General features: G+C 48.1%; 1 long non-coding RNA gene across 1 annotated transcript; it reads right to left on the bottom strand.

Annotated features, from left to right (window-relative positions):
• Positions 1 to 9,759: 9,759 nt before the first annotated feature.
• On the bottom strand, positions 9,760 to 10,712 carry LOC128812383 (uncharacterized). Its single transcript, XR_008438695.1, has 3 exons — positions 10,544 to 10,712; positions 10,069 to 10,147; positions 9,760 to 9,941 (listed from the first exon to the last, which is right to left on the bottom strand). It is a non-coding gene; the product is annotated as an uncharacterized LOC128812383 (long non-coding RNA).
• Between the last annotated feature and the right edge of the window lie 271 nt (positions 10,713 to 10,983).

Raw genomic sequence — 10,983 nt, forward strand, 5'->3', positions numbered from 1 at the left:
GCTTAGGCAAGCTTGTGGCTCCAGCCCAACCCAGAGCAAGATCAGAGCTGGTGGAGGAGATTTGTCTTGGGGTCCAGCTGGAGACGTGACACATGGCCTGCAGGGCAGGGGTGTCCTTTGGAGATGGCCAGCCATCAAAACTGAGACCAAAATGGTCCCAGCTCAGCTGGTCCACCCAACCTGGGGCCAGCTGCTGATGTATCTGAGCCTGGGTTTGCTGTTGGCTGGATGGGAGTCCCACCTGGCAGTGTTGGCACAACAAAGAGGCTGCCTGGATGTGCTGCCTTGGCACAGGACAGCCCTGGCACAGTGACCACCATGGCTGCCCCATCTAGGCTGAGCTGCTGAGGCCTGAAATCTGCTACCACTGACCTTTTTACCCTGTTTAGATGGGATATTGGGAAGGAATTCCTCCCTGTGAGGATGGAGATGCCCTGGCACAGGGTGCCCAGAGAAGCTGTGGCTGCCCCTGGATCCCTGGAAGTGTCCAAGGCCAGGTTGGATGGGGCTTGGATTAGCCTGGGCTAGTGGAAGGTGTCCTGCCCATGGCAGGGGGTGGGACTGGATGGGCTTTAAGGTCCTTTCCCACCCAAACCATTCCATGATTCCATGATTTTACTTAAAATCTATTTCCTGGGACCAACCCTGAGAGTTTTAATCCAGAGCTGGGGATCCCCAGCAACCTTCTCTTCCCAGGGGATTAACACATCTGGATGATATCCCCAAGGCCACAGAGCTAAGCTGGACCAGCCGTTCCAGAGGGGTTTCCAAACTCTGTTGCTAACACTAATACATGATTTAGGTAAAACACAGTGTGGCATTAGCGATTACAGGGAATAATTTGGGGTTTTTTTTAGGAAATCTGATGAGAAGGAGGAGCCCCTACACCATGTTGAGGAGAAAAAGATATTGCCACGTCCTTTCTTTGATGTGTTCACCCCCTCCCACCCCACATGTCCAACATCTCATGCCTAAAATCATCAATCAAACCAACAGAGTGAAGGCAGGAGCAGGGCCAAAGTCTTCCCACTGGGATTCTCCATACTTTGCATTTTGCAAATGTAAAGCCCTTGCCGGTTCAGGGCTTCCAATTAGAGCTGGGCAAATGAAAATCTTCTCAGCTCGCTGCCCAATCCTCCACCAAAAATTCAAATAAGGGATGGTTTGGATCAGTGCAAAGTACAGACCCTTTCATTTTTTTTTCGTCCTCCCAAAATAAACCCTTCTCCTTCCCACCCTGATTAATTTTAGATCCCATGAAATGTTTTATTCAATTGCAGAATGAAATGTCATTTCAGAACATTAGCTGGAATAATATTCCTTTTTAAAAAGTGCCAGAGCAAAGAAGTTCAACTTTTAAGACCTTTCTTTTCCTCCCTGCATGGGTGTAGGAACAAATTTGTTTTCTGCTGACGAAAAGATGAGATTTTTGAATTTTTTTGGTGAGCACCCAGTGGGATTTTAAGCCCCTGGAGAAGGGATATGACTGAACCCCAGTGGGGCTGATTTTGCTGGAAGCACAGGTTGGCCAAAATCATCTTCATTCCCAAGAGCTCTCTCCTACTTTCTCCGACTCTGCTGACTGCTCTTTAATCAACCATTTAAAACCCAGCTCCGAGACTTCCCATCAATTTCCAAATCTCTCAGACTTTGTGAAAAAATCAAATAGATCAGGAAAAGGAGCACAGGGGAGGCCACTGACTGGAATGAGCCTGACTAGAGGGGTGGGATGGGATGTTCCTGGCATGGGGAGAAGAGGGAGGTTTGGGGAATGGGCAATAAATTGATTTTCAGGTGTTCTGGGGCCATGCTGCCGTTTCCAGCGCGGCTCCGATGAGCATTGCAGGCGGATCTGGAGGCAGGGTTCTGAGGGGATTAGAAAAGATTTATTTTCCTTTTTTCTGGAGTGAGATGAAAGGGGGGAGGGGGAGGGAGAGGCAAGCAAGGAGTGCTATGGAAAGGAACTCATTATTTTTTATCTTTTCCAATGACCTTGTTTATTTTAGTCCTGCTTGAAAGCAGCTTCTTTCCTTGAGAAAATTTGGAGATATCTGGAGACTGGGGCTAGTGAGAAAGGGAAAAAAGGGAAAAGGGGAGCTGGGTGAACTGAAGAAATATGGAAAATTAACAGAGTAAATGTAAACTGAGCTGGAGAAATACCCATGCGGGCTTGGTGCTGTGATGAAATTCCACATCTAGGGGAAATGTTCCCCCTGTCCAAACTGGCCTCGGACATTTCCAGGGATGGAGCAGCCACAACTTCTCAGGGCAACCTGTGCCAGGGCCTCACCACTCTCTCAGGGAAGGATTTCTTCCATATATTTAACTTAAATTTTCCCTGTTTCTATTTGAACCCTTTGCTTCTTGTCCTATCCCTACAGATCCTGATAAAGAGTCCCTGTAGCCAACTCAGGTCCTGCAAGGTGCTGGGAGGTCTCCACTTCTCCAGGCTGGCCAGAGCTTGTAGGGAACAGAGGCATCATCAGTGTGACTCCCCTGGTCCTTACCCAAGCTGCATCTCCTGAAGGAATTCCCTCAGACCCATTGCAAGAGGGATTTCATTTGGTTTTTCCCTCTTTATTTCAGTTGGCTTTGATTCCAGCTGGGAGACAGCAGAAGTTCACGGACATGTATGAATCCCTCCTCAGCCTCCTGGACACTGGACATTCCAATTCCTCCCTGCCACTGGATATTCCCATTGCTCAGGGTTTGAAATGCAGAACCCCATTCATTTAACCCTGCTGGGTTGTTTTTGAGGTTTTTTTTCTATTTTTTCTTTTTCCTTAGGCATCCTGTTCTGTTCTCCCATTATCCTCTGCACTGGGATCATCCCCTGGAAGGAGATGGCTGCACCCCAGAGGGAACACCAGCAGAACTTGTGAGGTTCCAAACCCAAGGACCAGCTCTGCCCCAGCTGATGCTGCCTTTGAGGGGTGAGCAAAGCTCCCCAAACCCTCAGGAGATGCCCCCTAATATCCATGACCCCAAAATCCCCTCATGGTCCCCATAGCCTCCAAAGCAACACCGTGTCCATGTCCAGCTGACCCTGGAGCTGCATCCACAGTCTCTTCCTCTGCATTACACCAGGGCCACTCAACCTCCAGCTCCTGGTGCTGAAAAAATCCATCCTGAAAAACTCCCAAAGTGCAAGGTCAGCTTGGCAAAAATCCCCTGGGCCAATTTTAGATAAAACCAAGCTCTGCTTTAAACCCTCGGCCCGGGTTGGCCTGCACTGGTTACTCAGAAATACTCCTGAAAATTCTCCAAGTGCTCAATTTGCATAGCTGTAAAGGGTCATAAATAATTCGAGGTGCTGGGATTTAATTAGTTGACCTATACGAGGGAGGAATTTTGGCCTCATTTATGGAAATCAGAGTCCTTCTGGAGGGAGCCCAGGGCGTGAAGTGGCTGTGGAGTTGCTGTGGGAGCAGCCATGGCGAAGGAAGGGATGGGGCCCAGCCCAAACCTTACCTGCAGCTCCTCATCAATCTGAGCACTAATCAAGGATAATTGAGCTTAAATACAACCATTGGGAGCTGCTTTTTCTCCATGAGAAGTCCCAGAGAAGCCCATTTAGCAGCAGGGTGGTGTTGCCCAGGGAAGCTGAGGCCTGCTGCTCTTGGAATGTGCTGAAGGCTCTGCTCTTCAAACTGCAGGACCCTGTTACCTCCAAATATTGGGCTTGCAAAGAGGATCCTGGCTCTTTATCCACTGCAAAAGCCAGCCAGGCATGCCTGGGAAGCTCCAGCTAAACTCCAGAGGCTTTAGGATGGCTTTGATAAGTGTTGTGTTCAGTGGGAAGGCTCCTTCTCCAGATTTAACCCACAGACTTCAAAAGCAATAAGAAAAAAAAATCCCATTTTTTGTATTTTAACCCACTGCTCTGAGCTGACTCTGAAGCTGACTGAAGAGAAAAGGAGTGAGTAAAGGTTGGACTGTGGGGAGCAAAGGCAGGCAAGAGAAAAATGAGATGAAAAGGTCTTTGTAGTAACTGTGCTTCCACAGGAGACTTCCCAGCTGCCGGCTGGGGTCTGGTGTGATCCCACGGATCCTCCTGGGCTGCCTCTGCTGATGGGGGCGTGTGGATAATCCCAACCCCTGCCCCAAACCACGGCAGCACGGAGAGGCTTTTAAACACATTTAGCCCTCACACAGGAGAAAACACCTTTTTATTTCTAGGGGGAAATGGTGCCAAAGGGCTCTGGTTGGATCCAGCCATCACTTCAGGTATTTTACCCTTGCTGAGGCAGGCAGGGCTGTGCCCAGGGCTGTGCCTGGCACTCCAGCGGGATCCCAGCACAGTATCCCCCATTCCAAGCAGTGTCTGAGGCAGCAGGGCTATTATAAATAATTTATTCTCTGGGCAGAGAAGGGAGGAAGAGAGAGCGAGCTTTTAATTAAAATGATATCTTACAGATCAAATAAATATGAATAAGATGCCAAAAACAACTGTATAAATCCCAAACATTCTCCTGTGTTTTAATTATTTGTGTTGATAAAACAAGAGCGGAGGCATTTGGCTCTGCTCGGAGGCTGCGGAGGCGAAAGGTTACACTGGCATTTTTTATGTTCTGTGCAAGGAACAAATGTTTCCGAAGCCCAGATCTGACAAACTATAATTCATATCAGGAATTAAACTGGAATTTAGAGAACAATTGTTAATATTTCAAAGTAATTGTTTAAGAAATTATCATTTTGGTATCTGCCGCAAAAATAATTACCCACCACTAATTTTTCTTTTTCAAAGGCTGCTATTTGCTGGGATAACGTTGGAAAGATGAGGAGTTTGTGCTGGGAGCTATTTATGTAGTTCAAATGAGAAGATAAATAGGAAGGGACTTTCATGTTCCCAGGCAAATGAGTCTGACTAATGTACAGCTTCGAGCTCAAAAGTGGGCCTTGGATTTATCTGGAAATTGGGGGAATTTTCTGTGGATGGGACGTGCAAGAAACAGCAGGTGAGAAAATAATCAGAAGCTGTGTATATTAATTAGGAAATGGTCCTCAAATAAACCCGGAGGGTATGGAGAGCCCCTGCCTGCCCAGTGAGAGGTACCAGCACCTCACCTCACTTCCACACCTTTTGGTGTGGAAAAGGAGCTGCTTTCCTACTTCCCCCTTTCACAGGGCACTAGAAATGGGCTGATGAACTTGAATATTTAGAGGATCACGGGAAAAAAGAAGGGATTTTAAACACCTGTATCCCACAGCTTGAGGATGGGGTTACCCAGATCCTGTCACATCCTGCTCCTTCCCTCTGTTGTGCTGGTGGAAAATGCATCCTCCTTCCTTTAAACAGGGATTTCCTCAAGGGATGGAGAGAAAGTGAAGCAGGGGCAGCACCAGGAAAGGTCCAGCAGTTCCAAGGAGTTACTGTGGACTTCTCTGTTCAGACAGCATGTGGCAAAGGGAAGTGATTTCCATGAAAACAGTTTCAAGTGCGAAAGGAGAAATTATTTTCTGGGGTTTGTTAAACTTTTTTTGCAAAATTATTACTCCATCTTTGGTGGGAATAATTCCCAGCTGCATTTTGAAATATCTCCCTTCCTGCCACATTCTTTTTTTAATGGGTGGCTTTTTCTCCAAGCAAAGCTGATGTCGATGGTGACTTTTAAAGTGCACAGGGAGAAGCAGCATTGTTTCCCAGGTCTTCTGGGAAAGGCTTTTTGTCACCTCAACACCCACTTTTTTCCTCTGAATTGTCACCTCTGATGCCCTCCTGCTTCCTCAGCCACCCTCTGGGCCCCCAGTAAACCTGCCCAGTTCTGCTGTTGGCCACTGGGATGTTTTGGCTGAGCCAAAGGTTGGTCCCTCCACCCTGAAGGACCCAATAAACATCTCCAGCCACCTCCTGGGTGGGGGAGATCCTTGTGGATGTGTCTTCCAGCACCTCCATGCTACACCTCCCCTTCCCTTAGATCTCCACACTCCCATGAAGACATTGGTCCCTAATGAGGGACACACTTGACCTTTGCAGATGTGGTGCTTAAAGAATCCTGGAGAATGTGGGGGAAGCAAATAATCCCCCTTGGATCCATCCTCCCAGCTTGTTGTGAGCACTCCAGTTCCAAAGCAGATCACAGGAAGATGTTGGTTATCAGCAATTAGCAGTAATTGAGGCAGTTTGTGTTTGCCCTAGATGGGGCTGTCACTCTCTGGGAGCTTTCAGATTCAGGGTCCCCTTGCACACCCAGAGTTTGGGATCCTGCTGTGCCAAGCTCTGGATTGTCCTCTCTGTGCCATGGACTTTAAATCATTGCTGTGGTTTAGGAATGATTGGTGGTGCTTTCAGGCACAGGACAAAACACAGGCAAAATAGTCCTGGTTTGTGCCATCCCACTGCTGCTGTACCCCACAGAGGGACCTGGCAGTCCTAGCAAGGATGGGCAGGAGAAACCAGAGAGGGAAATGTTCCCTCTCCCCATGAGAAAGGGAGGATGATGGATTTACACCCTCCCAGGTCTCCTGCTCTTGCAAGGCAGTGCGTAAGTCCATGGGAGCTCCTGCTGGAGCAGAGAGGTTGTGGCAGATGCTGCTGTATCCCTGGAGGTGCTCCAAGCCAGGTTGGACAGGGCTTGGAGCAACCTGGGATAGTGGAAGGTGTCCCTATCTATGGCAGGGGGTGGGACTGGATGGGCTTTAAGGTCCCTTCCAACACAAACCACTCCATGGGACAGTTTGAAAAATGTGGGGAATCAGTGGGCCCCTTTCTCTCCTGACCCTCTCTGTTGTGGGATGCTTTTAGTGGGTGAGGGAATAGGGTTTGGAGCCCTTCCTTTGGGAAGCTCATTGGTAGCATTGATCTGTTCATGATAACAGAATAACAGATGTTTCTGCCAGGAAGTTTATCCTTAATATTAAGCCAAACTTTTTCTATTCTTAGTTTCATAGAATGGGTTGGGTTGGGTGGGACCTTAAAGCCTCACCCCCTGCCATGGGCAGGGACACCTTCCATTATCCCAGGTGGCTCCAAACCCCATCCAACCTGGCCTTGGACACTGCCAGACATGGGGCAGCCACAGCTTCTCTGGGCAACCTGTGCCAGGCCTAACCACCCTTTAAATACAGATTTTCTTCCCAATATCCCACATAACTCATGCCCATGCTGCTTCTTCTGCGTCTGTGGAGAGACATTAAAAAAATAATCTCCCTTTCCTGCTGTTTATCATCCCTAAATATCAGAACTAACAACCCAGGCTTCCTTTGCTCTTTCCAACCTGCCTCATAAATCATTCTTACACTACTGGGAGCTTTTCAGAGCTCTTCCCTGCCTTCCCTGGCCATGGGAATGGGCTGCAAATTTCCATGTGGATCAGATCTGAATTAGTTGACTTAACCCACAGGCTAAAGAAGGAGTGATTCCTCTCTCCTGCAATGCAGTGATTTCACAAAAGCTAAATGCTGTTGGTTTGGGTTTTTTTTCCCCTGACACAACACAATAAATTGGATTTAGTGTTTTCCCTCCCATAAGGTTTGTTAAGGGAAAAACAAGGGATGGAAGTGGAGAGGGAGAATCCAATCCCTTCCCAGGTAAAGCTTACCCCATCACATATTGGGGTACAGGGAATGGGGTGGTTTCCTCTGAGCGTTGTCTGCCCATCCCACAGATCTTCCCAGCAGGGCTCTGAGGCAGGATTTGGCCCCTCACAGGTGCCATGTCCCCAGCCTGTTACCCCCAGGAGCACAGCCTGTGGTGGGAGTCCTCTTCAGCAGCAGCCAAGGGCTGGGATTTGAAGCACTCCTGCTCTCTAGGGACACTTGCAAGGATGCCAGGACACATGGCAGATGCCCAAGGAACTTTCCCCACTGCTTTTCCAGCATGAAACGTGCCCAGCTCTTTCTGAGAGCACTCCTTGGCATAACCACCCAAAGCTCTCAACTTCTTGGTTTTTTTTTGTCTTTATAGGCTTTATAATAATGCTAATATATATATATACATATAATAACTAAATTAATGCTAATAATTAACTGATTATTTGATTGGTGTCATGTTAGACACAGAAAACGCCCCCAGGGAACAAGGGGCAGGACAAGATGAAACGACCTCAAGTTGTGCCAGGGGAGGTTCAGGTTTGATATTGGGGAAATTTCTTCACTGAAAGGGTTGTCCAGTCCTGGCACAGCTGCCCAGGGCAGTGGTGGCATCGCCATTCCTGGAAGCGTTTAGAAGCCATGTGCATGTGGCTCTAGGGGACATGCATCAGTGGTGGCCTTGGCAGTGCTGGGGTGATGGTTGGACTTGAAGGTTTTCCAACCTCAATTCTTCCATGATTCTAAAACTGGGTGGAAAGTGAGAGATCGTGGTGTGATGAAGGGAGGAATAGACACAGGCACCAAGCTTTCCCTGCTGGAAAAGCTGTGTGTTTGCTCCAAGGATACCCCAAAGGAGAGCTGGGTGTTTTTCTGTGCTGCAGAGGGTCCCAGGAGGATTTCTGGGCAGCCAGGGGGGTGTGGAGATATTTTTGTATCCAGGGGAGCTGCTCTGAGGAAAGAGCTCTAATTAGAGGAAAATATTTGATCTCCATAGGCCTTTAGTGAAATATCTCAGAAAGGCAGCAGATGTTGCTGAAATTATTTTCTTCAACTGTTTACCCCCTTTTTCTCCTTCTTTCTTTTTTTTTCCGAGGCACATTGAATTAAAATTCAGTAAACAGATCATGGCATTTTATTGAGGGGTGCCAAAAACTTGCTCGAAATCAAAGCTGATGCCTCATGCAAAGCAAAGCACATCCCTTTGCCTTCCCTTTGGAAGCCAGAAGTTATCCTGGGAGCTGCCAAAGACTACCCAAAGCACGTGGTGGCACAGCAAGGACAGGTTCCTGTTCCTGGTGTCACCCTGGCTGGCACAGCACCTAGGTGAGCTGCACTCTGCATGGTCCTGCCTGGAATCACTCCTTTTCCAGGAATTCCCCTACTTTGATGAGACAGAAGGGCAAAATCTGTCTCCTTAGCTCTAAAAGAAGCTGTACATAAGTATAGGGCTGCCTAAAGATCCCCCAGAAGGTCTCATGGAGACTTCTTCAGGGTGGGTTCAAGACAGCAACTTTTAGAAGACATCATCAAACCAGGTTTGATCTTCAGTTTAAGGAGGGTTGGGACGCCAAAAGCCCCATTTTAGAATATTTTACAGTCCCCACACTAGGAGCATTAAACCAGTTCTGAAGTGGTGTCCAGTGACAGAGAGCACCAGTCACGAGCTCCACTGGACAGGTTGAAAAGTGGGAAAAATTATTCTCCTGGTGTAGGGGAGTAAATGCAGGAGTGTAGAATCATAAAATCCCAGAATTTCCTGAGCTGGAAGGGATCCATTAGGATTGAGTCCAACTCCTGGCCCCAACAATCCCACACCCTAAATACCATCCTGTAAACACAGGCAGGTCCATTGAAATCAGGAATGATCACCTTGAATTGTCATTGTTCAAAAATTCACAGAGAACCAGCTACACAGGAAACATCAACCAGAAATCTTGTTTGGATTAGGGAGTCAAAACAAGGGCCTTGATGGGTTTGCTTGTCTGCTGTCACCCCAAAAGCATCTACAGCACACACCACTGAACCTCACAGGACAGGTCATTACATGATATTGAGGGAGTCAATGCATCGATCCGTTTAGCAAATGATAAGCAGGGTTTTGCTTTCATCAGGGCGGTGAATATTAATTGATTTGACAGGCTGCAGCTTGGTAGAACAAGAACAGGGGCATCAGGGCATCGCTGTATTAATTAGCAATGGTGGAGCCACTTTTAGCTGCTTCCGAAGTTTAATCAATATGCTCCATTGGAGTCCCCAAAGGCTTATGGAAACAGCCTTTGAAATCCTTTAAATTGCTGCCTCTGTGAGGTTTCAGGCTCTTGGCGTGTTCTTGTTCCACAGTTTTTCCTTCCTCCTGAAACCCACGGTGACCCACAAGGAGTGGTATGGGCAGGGTTTCTGATTTGGATCTCCCATTTGCATTCGCCAGGAATAGAAACAAATGAAAGAGATGTTCTGTTTTAGTCCAGTAATAATAATAATGCCAGACACTAATGAGCTGCCCTCTGCTCCCAGTCCCTATCTGCAGTAAATTACCTCCATAGGCTTTGTCTGATGCGAATGGGCACGGCACCATTGAAATCAGGTTTGGCTGAGCCCTTGCACACTGCTCAGGCTTTGATTTAATACAAAGCAAGGCTTGAGCTTGTTAAGACATTTTACTGAGAGGGAGGGAGGAGAAGGCAGAGCTCCAAATAAAGCTGGGAGTGAAATTGTGGAGAGAAGGGGATGGAGGAAACACAACATCGGAATGGGGAGGGGAGATAGGGAAGGCAGGGATGCTGCTGTGCTCTGAGTACTGGTGTCTTCCAGGAGGTGAAAGGAAAGCCAGCTGGAGAGGACAATTGGAGCTTGGGGAGCAGGAGGAGGAAGGCAGGAAAGTAGGGCTGGACTGGGAGAGAGCAGGAAGGCTGGCCCACCACTGATAAGGCTGATGGGGACACAAAAAAAGAAAGGCATCCAGGGAAGGGGATGAGGGCTCATTCTGTAGGGTTTGGGAAGTGTCTCTGACCTTCAGGATCTAAGACAAACTGAGGAGGACATGGTGTCACTGTCACCAGCAGCTTTACAGGGAGGTTGCACAAGGTATGTGGAAGGGAGGGCTGTGCACCCCTTGCAGGAATGTCCTGGTGTCCTGCCTTCCTGAAGCCTTTGCCATGGTTTGTGATGAGCTCAGTGCTTGTCCCAGAGCCCAGCTGAAGCTGGGACAATGCCTCTCCCAGGGGACATCTGGGGCCTGAAGTCTTTGTTATGTCACAGAACCACAGAATCACAGAATTTTAGAATCCCAGACTGTTTTGGGCTGGAAGAGACCTTAAAGATCATCCCATCCTACCCCCTGCCACAGGCAGGGACACCTTCCACTATCCCAGGTTGCTCCAAGCCCCATCCATCCTGGCCTTGGACACTTCCAAGGATGAAAAGTCCAAAATCTCTCTGGGCAACAATGTC

Source organism: Vidua macroura, chromosome 10 (genome assembly GCF_024509145.1).
Source record: "Vidua macroura isolate BioBank_ID:100142 chromosome 10, ASM2450914v1, whole genome shotgun sequence".
NCBI classification, from domain to species: domain Eukaryota; kingdom Metazoa; phylum Chordata; class Aves; order Passeriformes; family Viduidae; genus Vidua; species Vidua macroura.